The sequence below is a fragment of the Lactuca sativa genome, chromosome 5, assembly GCF_002870075.4.
Source record: "Lactuca sativa cultivar Salinas chromosome 5, Lsat_Salinas_v11, whole genome shotgun sequence".
NCBI lineage: Eukaryota > Viridiplantae > Streptophyta > Magnoliopsida > Asterales > Asteraceae > Lactuca > Lactuca sativa.
This window is the reverse complement of record NC_056627.2, coordinates 125,173,072-125,188,034: the sequence shown is the minus strand read 5'-3', so window position 1 is coordinate 125,188,034 and position 14,963 is coordinate 125,173,072.

Below are 14,963 nucleotides of genomic sequence, written 5' to 3'. Positions count from 1 at the left end.
GATAAACCACACACGCTCCACTAACTTCTTAGCAAGGGTGCAAAGTGTAATTTAATGGGATTACATCAATTCACTTTTCCTAAAGTAACTAGGATTGGGAATTTTTGAAAAACATGTAGTTACTTTTATACTTTTAATGAGGAGATGAGGTTGCCCTATCCTACCCGTTCGGCTAACGACCCTCCACCGATCAAGCAAGCGGTGGGTGTGAGTGTACACCCATTAAGCGCCATTTATAGGCAGCAAGCTTATACCCACCTTATAGACCGGCTTCGTGAATGAGGCCAACTAACGGTAAGGCTAGCATTTTAATTATACATATATATATATATATATATATATATATATATATATATATATATATTAATCTTGTAATATTATATTAGTATAGGGTTGAATTTTAAACTTGTAAAATTCTAGGGTTTGAAATTTAAATTGTCTAAATTAAACTTTTAATCACAAAACATAAATTTCAAAACTTAAGGGCAAGTTTTAAACTTTTCAAAACATGGGGGATCAAATAACAAATAATCTAAATTAACATTTAATCACATAATTATCCATATTTGATTTATTTAATAATTTCTTGCAAAATAATTTACCAATTTAATTAAAATAATTAATCAATTATCACATAAGGAAATAAATATTTTATTAATTGATAAATATCTTCAATTAGGTCAAGAATATACTCATATATATCATAAAATCGGATTTATATTGACCTAATATGATTAAGGCAAGTATCTAAAAGATAAACAGCAAGAAATCCCGAAATTAGCTCTTTCTGACGCTCGGACTCGCTGAGTACCACAATGGACTCGCCGAGTCCACTATGGGACTCGCCGAGTGCATCAGGCAGAAACACAATATTCGAATTTTGCAAGCATCAAACAAACAACCAATGCATCAATTCAATAGAAACCAACCAGTCTCTGATGCCACTGATGGGTTTTGGCAATATGAACATTCCTATGTGCACATACAAACCCTAATGCTTGGATCTAGGTTTCTCTAATTGAACATGCATTGAATCCTAGACTTCTAATGGCTAATAGAGTACAATAACAATAAGAAATCAGAATTAGAAGATTACATTGAATCACTTGCTTGATCTTCTTGTCCTTGGAGCTTTAGAGTCACAATTGTCTCTCCTCTAATGGCTTACAAACACCAACTAGCAAGAGGATGATTTGAGAGAGTGGAGAGGGAAGAGAAAATCGGCCAGGGTTTCTTCTCTGAAAAGAGTGCCGATTTTCCTTGACCCTTAGGGTCTATATATACGAGTGAGGCTCCTAGGGTTTCATCCTTAAACCCTAATTGGATAATTTAGGCCCTAAGCAATCCAATACCCTAATTGATAAGCTGTGGACAAATTCTAAGCCTATCCTAAGCCCTAGAAATCGTCCACACCTTATCCATAAGGGATTATAGCCCAAAGTACAACTATCATACAACTGACAGTTTATGCCCCTTTATTCAATTAATCTCTTTAAGTCACCAAATTAATTCCTAATTAATTTATGACTTATATTAATCAAATAATAATATTATTATTCCTTATATTATTCTCATAATATATTAATAATATTTCTTCTCTCATAATAAATCATTCTGTCAAGTTGCTATGGTGAAGGCAACCCAAAAGAACCATGCACAACCGGGTCAAATAATTGCCTAATATAGTTGCAGCCTTAGACACTATTCCAACAGCAGCGACAACAGTTAGTCGTCGACGAACACAACAACGACTCCAATGGCGCACCAGCGTCTCCGGTAGCAGCGACAGAGGGACGAAGCCCATCGGTGGCCTTCGTCGTCACTGGCAAAGGAACCTCGATAGTTCTGGGTGGTGGTTCGGCAGCCTTTGTTGATGAGGCAACGACGGAACCACGCTGTCGGACACGGCGCTGCAAGGGTTCCAAAGGCGATGGCAGCAACAACTTAGAGGAGGCAGAATAGCAGCGCTACCACGGTGCCTACAGCGGAGTTGGAGGTACAAGCAATGGCGGCGACTGAGAGGAGTTATCACGAGCAACCGACGGCAGCAACGCAAACAGCTTCGATTTCCGGCGGTGGTCTTGGGTTTTAACGGCGGCGGCTGGGGAATTGATTAGAATGGAGGGTGGCGCCGGTAGGAGACATAAGGTGAAGGTAGCGGCTGCATAAATGGTCTGTAGGGTTAGGGTTTCATGAGTTATATACCCCGACCAAAAAGAAACTTTCCAATAATTACAATTCCAACCCCTCCTTCTCTTATTCCTTTCAATCTAAGTCCCTATTTTACCTTTTTAACTCCATCTTCTGAAATTCTTTACAAATAAACTTAGGAATTTACCAATTAGCCCCTTAACCTCCAAAATCTCTTCAATGAAGTCCCCATAATTACCATTTAGTCCCTGCCTTCCTGTAACAGCCCAAAATCTCAAGTATTGTTAAATTTCAATTTTGGGGTGTTTTAAAGGGGAGACTCGGCGAGTGGGAGCCAGACTCGCCGAGTAGGGTCGCAGATTTGGTCGCGGGTTCGCGACTGGACTCGACGAGTCCAGGTATGGACTCGGCGAGTCGACGCTGTTCAGTGGAAAACCCTAGCCGTTCAGTTTGGGACGTATATAAGGGATCTTATGCCGTCATTGTTCGTCTTTTGGCCGATTGAGGAGAACCCCAAACGACTGTGGCATTTGGAGCAAGCTTGAAGGCCATTATTGACTTTGAAGGAATTGTGGTGCAAGAAGAGGAAGGATTTTGGCCAAAGGAGGATCAAAGGGATCGAGTTCTGAGGTTGGGGACACAGAGAGTACGTTTTCAGGTTATGTTTCGGATCATTCCTGTTATTTTGATGTGTACACGGATTTAGGGTTTGTGAAACCCATTTAAAGATTAGATGGATTGCTGTGTTGTTATTCAACGTTTATAACCTTGTATTAGGACCCTTAGAGGTCCAGAAGGATCCATGTTTGTATATTCGGGAAAATATGTATCTCAGGAAGCAGTTCGATCGACTGCATGGCGTGGACTCGCCGAGTCGGATGATCAGACTCGGCGAGTAGCTTGAAGATTTACTGGGACTCGCCGAGTTGTTCTTCAGACTCGGCGAGTAGAGTCGGGGTGGCCCCGCGATTCTTCCAGGAGTAACTCGTTGAGTCAAAGAGAGTACTCGACGAGTAGAAGGGAATTTTAGAGGAATGAAGGACGACCAGACTCGCCGAGTCGCCAGGGAACTCGCCGAGTCCAGTCGAGTTGACAGCGGACTGTTGACTAGAGTTGACTGGTGTGATTTCTTAGGGTCAACTAATGAGGAAGATAGAAGTATTAATAAGAGACATATGATGTGACAGGGAGCTTGTAGCTCGGAGGATCAAGTGCAAGGGACTTTAGGAGTTGCTATCTTCCAGTGTCCGCGAGGTGAGTCTTCTCACTATACTTCACCCGGAAGGGTTTGATTGTGTGACCGGAAGGTCAAGTATGTTATGTGTTATGTTATATGCTATAAATGGAAAGTTAGCTGCTACGCGTGATATACATGCTTATATATGGGCCGGAAGGCAAAGTATTATGTGACAGAAAGGTCAGGTATGATATGTGGTGTATGTGATTTATGTGTTAGAGTACTTGTATTATGTGTTATATATGTGTACGGGCCGGAAGGCAATGTTATGTGGACCGAAAGGTCCGGGCCGGAAGGCAATGTTATGTGGACCGAAAGGTCCGTGCCGGAAGGCAATGTTATGTGGACCGAAAGGTCCGGGCCGGAAGGCAATGTTATGTTGACCGGAAGGTCAGGGCCTGGAAAGGCGTATGTGCGTAAGGTATATTGGGGAACTCACTAAGCTTCGTGCTTACATTGTTTATGTTATGTTGTTTCAGGTTCTTAAAGTAACGCGGGATGGCAACGGTTCGATTGTACACACCGAAGAAAGAGTTGTGTTTTGGAGGATCCTGGTCTTCTATTATAACGAAAAAGAAACTATGTTTTGTAATTCGAATGTGAATAAGATTTTAAACAAGTGTTTTAATATTAAATTGATTATTTAAATGAAAATTTTGTTTTTGGAAATCACGGTGTTACAATTGGTATCAGAGCCTTGGTTTGAGGGATTCGGACGCGCCTACGGGTAAATCTGGACTCAAACTGAGGAAGTCAGAAATTTTTTTTCCAAATAAATGGTTTTCTAAAAGTGAATAAGAGTTCATAGAGAAAGCAAGATAGAGCAGTGTGTACAATCAGCCAGAGCCAAACGGTGATTTCCCAAAATACCCTTACTTTTGCGTTATGAAATATTTATTATGCACTTTATGAGACAATATTGCATGCTAGAGACAGGCTAGGTATTTCACATCTTAGGACTAGAGTGGCCTGATTTGTGATGCCTTAGTCTAGGGTTTGCTGTTATATGTGCGTTATGCTTTTGTGTGTATGTGATGAGTGAGAGTATCTAGTTAGAACGCACAAGGGGTAAAGCTACGGGGTACAGAGGTACTTCCGAGGATGAGCCGAGAAGGTGGAGCTACCACAGGTGGGGAGTCCTATGTATGCTTCAATGCTCGAATGCTGCTTGCTTTGTGCTTTGTGGAGTTATCGATGATGGGAGTCAGCTACTAAGTGAGTATGACGATACTCAGGAGGTAGAGGGCTGGCATCATTAGGAACTCTTCAGCAGCTGATAGCAAAGGAGTGGGAGGACAGCGGAAGGGACTAGGGAGTAAACCTAGCCAGATGAGTGCGCTGGTAGAGTAGAGGATTTCGCTGGAAAGCGAGCACGCGTGATGAGATGGGTGAAAGAGCAGGTTTATCAGCTACTTAGGAACTCTGGGATGGTCCGTGTGGAAAGTATGGGTAGATGTGGCAGGTAGTATGGGCCCGTACTACTGAAAGCAGAGGACCCATACTTGATACAGGGGGCATCCTAAAGGTCCTAAGGAACAGATTGAGGGGTGATGTTATGGTTCGGATACCATACATCGGAGCGGATACAGAGTGATGTTATGGTCCGGGCACCATACATCGGAACAGATTGAGATAGATGTATGGTTCAGGTACCATACATCGGGATGAGTACCATGGTTCGTAGTGGATGATGCTTGTGGCTATCTTGTTATCCGGTTATGACCGATGAGGTAGAGATTGGACGCTATGGGTTTCAGGCCTGTAGACCATGATTGAGTACGGAGAGGCGTTCCTCGAGGGGAAAGACAAGTGCCTATCAGAGTATTTTGGTAAGAGTCAAAGACAGGGGAGAATTTCAGTTGAGTCGAGCAATCAGACGACAGAGGAGAGGTCACCTTTTGGGTGGGTAGTGTCATTTATGCTCGTGTGCAAGACGCGAGAGGTCTGGTGTTTCAGTTCTGGATTTGGGAGTACACCCTGCAGGTAGTTATCGATAATGACTTCCCTCAGAGCATCAGGTAGCGGGTGTACCGCGAGACAGAGATTTACCGTGAACAGACAGTCAGTTGAGGCTGAGGTAGTCGAGAACCACACCACACCTAATTGAGAATAACAGGTTGGGTTATAGTGGTAGTAGTGAAGAGTTCAGACGAGTTTTGCAGTGCGGAGAGTTGTCGTCTATGTTGAGAGTAAGTCCCTGTTCTTGGACAAATCCGGCGTTGGATACGGATTGATGAGTTGAGATGAGAGGAACGATGATGCTGCGGTGCACTCTACGAGCCAGATATGTTATCGAGCAGTGCAGGTGCTTAGTATTAGATCAGTATGGGATTTGGAACGATTAGAGGCAGCCGTGATGAGAAGTTCTTGAAGAGTTAGCTAGAGGTTCAGAGTATAGGGGTTGATTGACTTCATAAGGGGAGGGACTATCGGGTGTTGCACAGCACTTTACTGGGGCAGGTACGATTTCGCTGGTGAAAGATAGTCGTGGGTTGATTGTATACTAATTGGTGTTGGTTCGAACCCTAGTGGGGGAGAACCGGGTGCAGTATGAAAGAAAGCAAGAATTGTCAGAAGTAGTAATAAGTGGAGTATAGAGATGCAATAGGAAAGCATGAGACTATAGGTGTCGATGATCGAGTAAAAAGGGGGTTACATCGGAGCTTGCGGGTCCGATGGTGCATGCCGCAAGTGCGGAAAGGAGGGGCACTGTGCACGGGATTGTTGGCAGTCAGTGCCAATTCGGGATTTGAGGAGGATAGGATGGAGCGGAGCCCCAGAGGGCTCAGGGTCGTGTTTATCTGCGTGCGACAGAGGGAGACGGAACAGTGCCGGAAGCAGCTGCGGGTATGATGCTTTCATGATGTCTTAATTGTCTTGCATTGATTTGGGTATTGTTTGTGCTGGTATCTTGTATGGATTTCGATGCGGTATTCGTTGTTTCGCGGGTCTGGCATGTTATGGATTGGTGCTTCAGGTTTCGCTTTGGCATACGTTATTCCCTGATGGTTGGGTATGGTTATAATTGGTGCTTTAGTGTCAGTAGTCTTGTGCGGTTTTCGATGTGGTGTTCATCCTTTGAGTAGATTGTGAGTTGGTTATGGGTTATGGTCGAGGATTCCTTTGGTTATCGTTCGTGGGGGGTTGTTAGGGGAGATGCGGCACTGGGTTGATTGTCGGGTAGCATCTACAGTCGTGGAGTGGATGATTGAAGGACTAGAATCTTGTGAGTGGGTTGATCAGGGAGGAGGTGTGTTTTGCTGAGGGTTGCTTATGCTTGTGGGGAGCAGTCAGTGGGTAAATGTTCTCTTTGTGCAGGATTGTTCTGTAAGGTCGTTAAGGACGATCGGTGGCAGTTAGTCAGTGCTTTAGTGGGGGAGAATTAGAAAATTCTCCGGGAGATCGATGAGTATATGAGGGTGCTTAGCTGCCGGGATTCAGCAGTGTTTGTCAGCGCAGAGTATAGGCCGACGAGAGCGAGTGTCGGGTATGCGGGGCGGGATACAGACCTAGGGCATTCGATTGTGGAGGCCTGAGGGAAGGCCGGGATCAAGCTTGAGTAAGTAACCGGGGTTACGTGATCAGAGTATTGGTATGTTTGAGGTACGTGATGGGTTGTACTGCATTAATCCCACGGGATTATGTTGTGCATATTTCTAGAGCTGGAACCGGAAGGTTCCCCAGAGTTAGAACCTGAGGGTTCGCAGAGTTTGGGTGTACGGACCCACAGAGATATAGCCTCGAGTGACTAGTATGTGTTAGGAGAGTCGGTCCAGTCATACTGGAGACTCTGTTGGTATTGCTGGATTAGTTTGAGATTTGCGGATCGCATATGTTGCGGTGTGATTGCATTGGAAGGTCTGGCCCCGGGTTATTGATCTTGTGTAGCGGAGGTAGTGATTTTGATGAGTGGAGAGAGTGCATGGGATTGAGAGCCCCTGCAATGAGAACCAGAGTAGGTGGATAGCGGTTACGCAAAAAGGGTGGTGTTGCTTGGGGCGAGCACCGTGGCACCGGTTGGAGTGGCATTATGGCCAAGAGGGTTCCTTGGAAAAAGGAAAAGAGGAAGGTGTGTAACTCCGAGGGGGTGCAAGTTCACGAAAGTGAAAGCTGCAGAGCAGAATTATGGTTAGAGTATTTCAAGTATGGTTTCGAGCATCGTGTTTGCGGCAGTGAAGTAGGAACCCATCCGGGTTGGGATGACTGACGAGACTCAGAAAGGATGCAAGGGAATAGAGAATCTTGAATTCTCAGTGTGAATCTGATCAGAGAGTAGGGTGGATGTAGTGGTTCATCTTGGGAGATGTTCGAGGATACCATCAGGGTATCGGGTCTTTCCACCTGCGGGTGTTGGGACTAGTTCAGTATGTGTATGTAGTGGCAAGGGGAGAACTTGTGAGAGTTGCTCTGAGAGTGAGAATGGATCTCTCAGTCGGTCCGGAATGGACAAAGTGGGCTTTGGATCGGGGATCCGGTGGTTCATGGTTCCCTAACCCTTATTGGTCGAGCGATTGTTGGGATTCAGAGCAGATTCAGCAGATGAGACAGAGGTTGTTGACTGCCCAGAGCCAACAGGAAAGTTATGCGGACAGACGCCGGTCCGAGCATGTGATTCAGGTCGGCGACTTTGTATTCCAGGAAGAGGGGTAAGTGGGGGCCCCGGTATGTTGGGTCTTTGCGTGAAGGTGCGAAGGTAGGAAAGGTGGCCTATCGGTTGGAGCTGCCAACGGAATTGGGATGGATCCATGACATTTTTATGTGTCGCAATTGAAGAGGTGTGTAGTAGATGAGTCAGCAGTGGTTCTACTAGAGAACGATTAGGTGGATGCGAGTCTGTGTTACGCCGAGAGGCCACTGGCCATCAGGAATCGGAAGATCAAGTTTTTGAGGAACCAGGGAGGTACCTCTGGTATTGATTCAGTGGCAACCTCGGAAGAGATCGGAAATGTCTAGGGAAGCCGAAACGTGGGATGCGGGAGCAGCATCCAGAGCTATTTTTTAGAGTGAGCCTTCGAGGGCGAAGTCTAATTCTAGTGGGGGAGAATTGTAACAGCCCAAAATCTCAAGTATTGTTAAATTTCAATTTTGGGGTGTTTTAAAGGGGAGACTCGGCGAGTGGGAGCCAGACTCGCCGAGTAGGGTCGCAGATTTGGTCGCGGGTTCGCGACTGGACTCGACGAGTCCAGGTATGGACTCGGCGAGTCGACGCTGTTCAGTGGAAAACCCTAGCCGTTCAGTTTGGGACGTATATAAGGGATCTTATGCCGTCATTGTTCGTCTTTTGGCCGATTGAGGAGAACCCTAAACGACTGTGGCATTTGGAGCAAGCTTGAAGGCCATTATTGACTTTGAAGGAATTGTGGTGCAAGAAGAGGAAGGATTTTGGCCAAAGGAGGATCAAAGGGATCGAGTTCTGAGGTTGGGGACACAGAGAGTACGTTTTCAGGTTATGTTTCGGATCATTCCTGTTATTTTGATGTGTACACGGATTTAGGGTTTGTGAAACCCATTTAAAGATTAGATGGATTGTTGTGTTGTTATTCAACGTTTATAACCTTGTATTAGGACCCTTAGAGGTCCAGAAGGATCCATGTTTGTATATTCGGGAAAATATGTATCTCAGGAAGCAGATCGATCGACTGCATGGCGTGGACTCGCCGAGTCGGATGATCAGACTCGGCGAGTAGCTTGAAGATTTACTGGGACTCGCCGAGTTGTTCTTCAGACTCGGCGAGTAGAGTCGGGGTGGCCCCGCGATTCTTCCAGGAGTAACTCGTTGAGTCAAAGAGAGTACTCGACGAGTAGAAGGGAATTTTAGAGGAATGAAGGACGACCAGACTCGCCGAGTCGCCAGGGAACTCGCCGAGTCCAGTCGAGTTGACAGCGGACTGTTGACTAGAGTTGACTGGTGTGATTTCTTAGGGTCAACTAATGAGGAAGATAGAAGTATTAATAAGAGACATATGATGTGACAGGGAGCTTGTAGCTCGGAGGATCAAGTGCAAGGGACTTTAGGAGTTGCTATCTTCCAGTGTCCGCGAGGTGAGTCTTCTCACTATACTTCACCCGGAAGGGTTTGATTGTGTGACCGGAAGGTCAAGTATGTTATGTGTTATGTTATATGCTATAAATGGAAAGTTAGCTGCTACGCGTGATATACATGCTTATATATGGGCCGGAAGGCAAAGTATTATGTGACAGAAAGGTCAGGTATGATATGTGGTGTATGTGCTTTATGTGTTAGAGTACTTGTATTATGTGTTATATATGTGTACGGGCCGGAAGGCAATGTTATGTGGACCGAAAGGTCCGGGCCGGAAGGCAATGTTATGTGGACCGAAAGGTCCGTGCCGGAAGGCAATGTTATGTGGACCGAAAGGTCCGGGCCGGAAGGCAATGTTATGTTGACCGGAAGGTCAGGGCCTGGAAAGGCGTATGTGCGTAAGGTATATTGGGGAACTCACTAAGCTTCGTGCTTACGTTGTTTATGTTATGTTGTTTCAGGTTCTTACAGTAACGCGGGATGGCAACGGTTCGATTGTACACACCGAAGAAAGAGTTGTGTTTTGGAGGATCCTGGTCTTCTATTATAACGAAAAAGAAACTATGTTTTGTAATTCGAATGTGAATAAGATTTTAAACAAGTGTTTTAATATTAAATTGATTATTTAAATGAAAATTTTGTTTTTGGAAATCACGGTGTTACAATTGGTATCAGAGCCTTGGTTTGAGGGATTCGGACGCGCCTACGGGTAAATCTGGACTCAAACTGAGGAAGTCAGAAATTTTTTTTCCAAATAAATGGTTTTCTAAAAGTGAATAAGAGTTCATAGAGAAAGCAAGAAAGAGCAGTGTGTACAATCAGCCAGAGCCAAACGGTGATTTCCCAAAATACCCTTACTTTTGCGTTATGAAATATTTATTATGCACTTTATGAGACAATATTGCATGCTAGAGACAGGCTAGGTATTTCACATCTTAGGACTAGAGTGGCCTGATTTGTGATGCCTTAGTCTAGGGTTTGCTGTTATATGTGTGTTATGCTTTTGTGTGTATGTGATGAGTGAGAGTATCTAGTTAGAACGCACAAGGGGTAAAGCTACGGGGTACAGAGGTACTTCCGAGGATGAGCCGAGAAGGTGGAGCTACCACAGGTGGGGAGTCCTATGTATGCTTCAATGCTCGAATGCTGCTTGCTTTGTGCTTTGTGGAGTTATCGATGATGGGAGTCAGCTACTAAGTGAGTATGACGATACTCAGGAGGTAGAGGGCTGGCATCATTAGGAACTCTTCAGCAGCTGATAGCAAAGGAGTGGGAGGACAGCGGAAGGGACTAGGGAGTAAACCTAGCCAGATGAGTGCGCTGGTAGAGTAGAGGATTTCGCTGGAAAGCGAGCACGCGCGATGAGATGGGTGAAAGAGCAGGTTTATCAGCTACTTAGGAACTCTGGGATGGTCCGTGTGGAAAGTATGGGTAGATGTGGCAGGTAGTATGGGCCCGTACTACTGAAAGCAGAGGACCCATACTTGATACAGGGGGCATCCTAAAGGTCCTAAGGAACAGATTGAGGGGTGATGTTATGGTTCGGATACCATACATCGGAGCGGATACAGAGTGATGTTATGGTCCGGGCACCATACATCGGAACAGATTGAGATAGATGTATGGTTCAGGTACCATACATCGGGATGAGTACCATGGTTCGTAGTGGATGATGCTTGTGGCTATCTTGTTATCCGGTTATGACCGATGAGGTAGAGATTGGACGCTATGGGTTTCAGGCCTGTAGACCATGATTGAGTACGGAGAGGCGTTCCTCGAGGGGAAAGACAAGTGCCTATCAGAGTATTTTGGTAAGAGTCAAAGACAGGGGAGAATTTCAGTTGAGTCGAGCAATCAGACGACAGAGGAGAGGTCACCTTTTGGGTGGGTAGTGTCATTTATGCTCGTGTGCAAGACGCGAGAGGTCTGGTGTTTCAGTTCTGGATTTGGGAGTACACCCTGCAGGTAGTTATCGATAATGACTTCCCTCAGAGCATCAGGTAGCGGGTGTACCGCGAGACAGAGATTTACCGTGAACAGACAGTCAGTTGAGGCTGAGGTAGTCGAGAACCACACCACACCTAATTGAGAATAACAGGTTGGGTTATAGTGGTAGTAGTGAAGAGTTCAGACGAGTTTTGCAGTGCGGAGAGTTGTCGTCTATGTTGAGAGTAAGTCCCTGTTCTTGGACAAATCCGGCGTTGGATACGGATTGATGAGTTGAGATGAGAGGAACGATGATGCTGCGGTGCACTCTACGAGCCAGATATGTTATCGAGCAGTGCAGGTGCTTAGTATTAGATCAGTATGGGATTTGGAACGATTAGAGGCAGCCGTGATGAGAAGTTCTTGAAGAGTTAGCTAGAGGTTCAGAGTATAGGGGTTGATTGACTTCATAAGGGGAGGGACTATCGGGTGTTGCACAGCACTTTACTGGGGCAGGTACGATTTCGCTGGTGAAAGATAGTCGTGGGTTGATTGTATACTAATTGGTGTTGGTTCGAACCCTAGTGGGGGAGAACCGGGTGCAGTATGAAAGAAAGCAAGAATTGTCAGAAGTAGTAATAAGTGGAGTATAGAGATGCAATAGGAAAGCATGAGACTATAGGTGTCGATGATCGAGTAAAAAGGGGGTTACATCGGAGCTTGCGGGTCCGATGGTGCATGCCGCAAGTGCGGAAAGGAGGGGCACTGTGCACGGGATTGTTGGCAGTCAGTGCCAATTCGGGATTTGAGGAGGATAGGATGGAGCGGAGCCCCAGAGGGCTCAGGGTCGTGTTTATCTGCGTGCGACAGAGGGAGACGGAACAGTGCCGGAAGCAGCTGCGGGTATGATGCTTTCATGATGTCTTAATTGTCTTGCATTGATTTGGGTATTGTTTGTGCTGGTATCTTGTATGGATTTCGATGTGGTATTCGTTGTTTCGCGGGTCTGGCATGTTATGGATTGGTGCTTCAGGTTTCGCTTTGGCATACGTTATTCCCTGATGGTTGGGTATGGTTATAATTGGTGCTTTAGTGTCAGTAGTCTTGTGCGGTTTTCGATGTGGTGTTCATCCTTTGAGTAGATTGTGAGTTGGTTATGGGTTATGGTCGAGGATTCCTTTGGTTATCGTTCGTGGGGGGTTGTTAGGGGAGATGCGGCACTGGGTTGATTGTCGGGTAGCATCTACAGTCGTGGAGTGGATGATTGAAGGACTAGAATCTTGTGAGTGGGTTGATCAGGGAGGAGGTGTGTTTTGCTGAGGGTTGCTTATGCTTGTGGGGAGCAGTCAGTGGGTAAATGTTCTCTTTGTGCAGGATTGTTCTGTAAGGTCGTTAAGGACGATCGGTGGCAGTTAGTCAGTGCTTTAGTGGGGGAGAATTAGAAAATTCTCCGGGAGATCGATGAGTATATGAGGGTGCTTAGCTGCCGGGATTCAGCAGTGTTTGTCAGCGCAGAGTATAGGCCGACGAGAGCGAGTGTCGGGTATGCGGGGTGGGATACAGACCTAGGGCATTCGATTGTGGAGGCCTGAGGGAAGGCCGGGATCAAGCTTGAGTAAGTAACCGGGGTTACGTGATCAGAGTATTGGTATGTTTGAGGTACGTGATGGGTTGTACTGCATTAATCCCACGGGATTATGTTGTGCATATTTCTAGAGCTGGAACCGGAAGGTTCCCCAGAGTTAGAACCTGAGGGTTCGCAGAGTTTGGGTGTACGGACCCACAGAGATATAGCCTCGAGTGACTAGTATGTGTTAGGAGAGTCGGTCCAGTCATACTGGAGACTCTGTTGGTATTGCTGGATTAGTTTGAGATTTGCGGATCGCATATGTTGCGGTGTGATTGCATTGGAAGGTCTGGCCCCGGGTTATTGATCTTGTGTAGCGGAGGTAGTGATTTTGATGAGTGGAGAGAGTGCATGGGATTGAGAGCCCCTGCAATGAGAACCAGAGTAGGTGGATAGCGGTTACGCAAAAAGGGTGGTGTTGCTTGGGGCGAGCACCGTGGCACCGGTTGGAGTGGCATTATGGCCAAGAGGGTTCCTTGGAAAAAGGAAAAGAGGAAGGTGTGTAACTCCGAGGGGGTGCAAGTTCACGAAAGTGAAAGCTGCAGAGCAGAATTATGGTTAGAGTATTTCAAGTATGGTTTCGAGCATCGTGTTTGCGGCAGTGAAGTAGGAACCCATCCGGGTTGGGATGACTGACGAGACTCAGAAAGGATGCAAGGGAATAGAGAATCTTGAATTCTCAGTGTGAATCTGATCAGAGAGTAGGGTGGATGTAGTGGTTCATCTTGGGAGATGTTCGAGGATACCATCAGGGTATCGGGTCTTTCCACCTGCGGGTGTTGGGACTAGTTCAGTATGTGTATGTAGTGGCAAGGGGAGAACTTGTGAGAGTTGCTCTGAGAGTGAGAATGGATCTCTCAGTCGGTCCGGAATGGACAAAGTGGGCTTTGGATCGGGGATCCGGTGGTTCATGGTTCCCTAACCCTTATTGGTCGAGCGATTGTTGGGATTCAGAGCAGATTCAGCAGATGAGACAGAGGTTGTTGACCGCCCAGAGCCAACAGGAAAGTTATGCGGACAGACGCCGGTCCGAGCATGTGATTCAGGTCGGCGACTTTGTATTCCAGGAAGAGGGGTAAGTGGGGGCCCCGGTATGTTGGGTCTTTGCGTGAAGGTGCGAAGGTAGGAAAGGTGGCCTATCGGTTGGAGCTGCCAACGGAATTGCGATGGATCCATGACATTTTTATGTGTCGCAATTGAAGAGGTGTGTAGTAGATGAGTCAGCAGTGGTTCTACTAGAGAACGATTAGGTGGATGCGAGTCTGTGTTACGCCGAGAGGCCACTGGCCATCAGGAATCGGAAGATCAAGTTTTTGAGGAACCAGGGAGGTACCTCTGGTATTGATTCAGTGGCAACCTCGGAAGAGATCGGAAATGTCTAGGGAAGCCGAAACGTGGGATGCGGGAGCAGCATCCAGAGCTATTTTTTAGAGTGAGCCTTCGAGGGCGAAGTCTAATTCTAGTGGGGGAGAATTGTAACAGCCCAAAATCTCAAGTATTGTTAAATTTCAATTTTGGGGTGTTTTAAAGGGGAGACTCGGCGAGTGGGAGCCAGACTCGCCGAGTAGGGTCGCAGATTTGGTCGCGGGTTCGCGACTGGACTCGACGAGTCCAGGTATGGACTCGGCGAGTCGACGCTGTTCAGTGGAAAACCCTAGCCGTTCAGTTTGGGACGTATATAAGGGATCTTATGCCGTCATTGTTCGTCTTTTGGCCGATTGAGGAGAACCCTAAACGACTGTGGCATTTGGAGCAAGCTTGAAGGCCATTATTGACTTTGAAGGAATTGTGGTGCAAGAAGAGGAAGGATTTTGGCCAAAGGAGGATCAAAGGGATCGAGTTCTGAGGTTGGGGACACAGAGAGTACGTTTTCAGGTTATGTTTCGGATCATTCCTGTTATTTTGATGTGTACACGGATTTAGGGTTTGTGAAACCCATTTAAAGATTAGATGGATTGTTGTGTTGTTATTCAACGTTT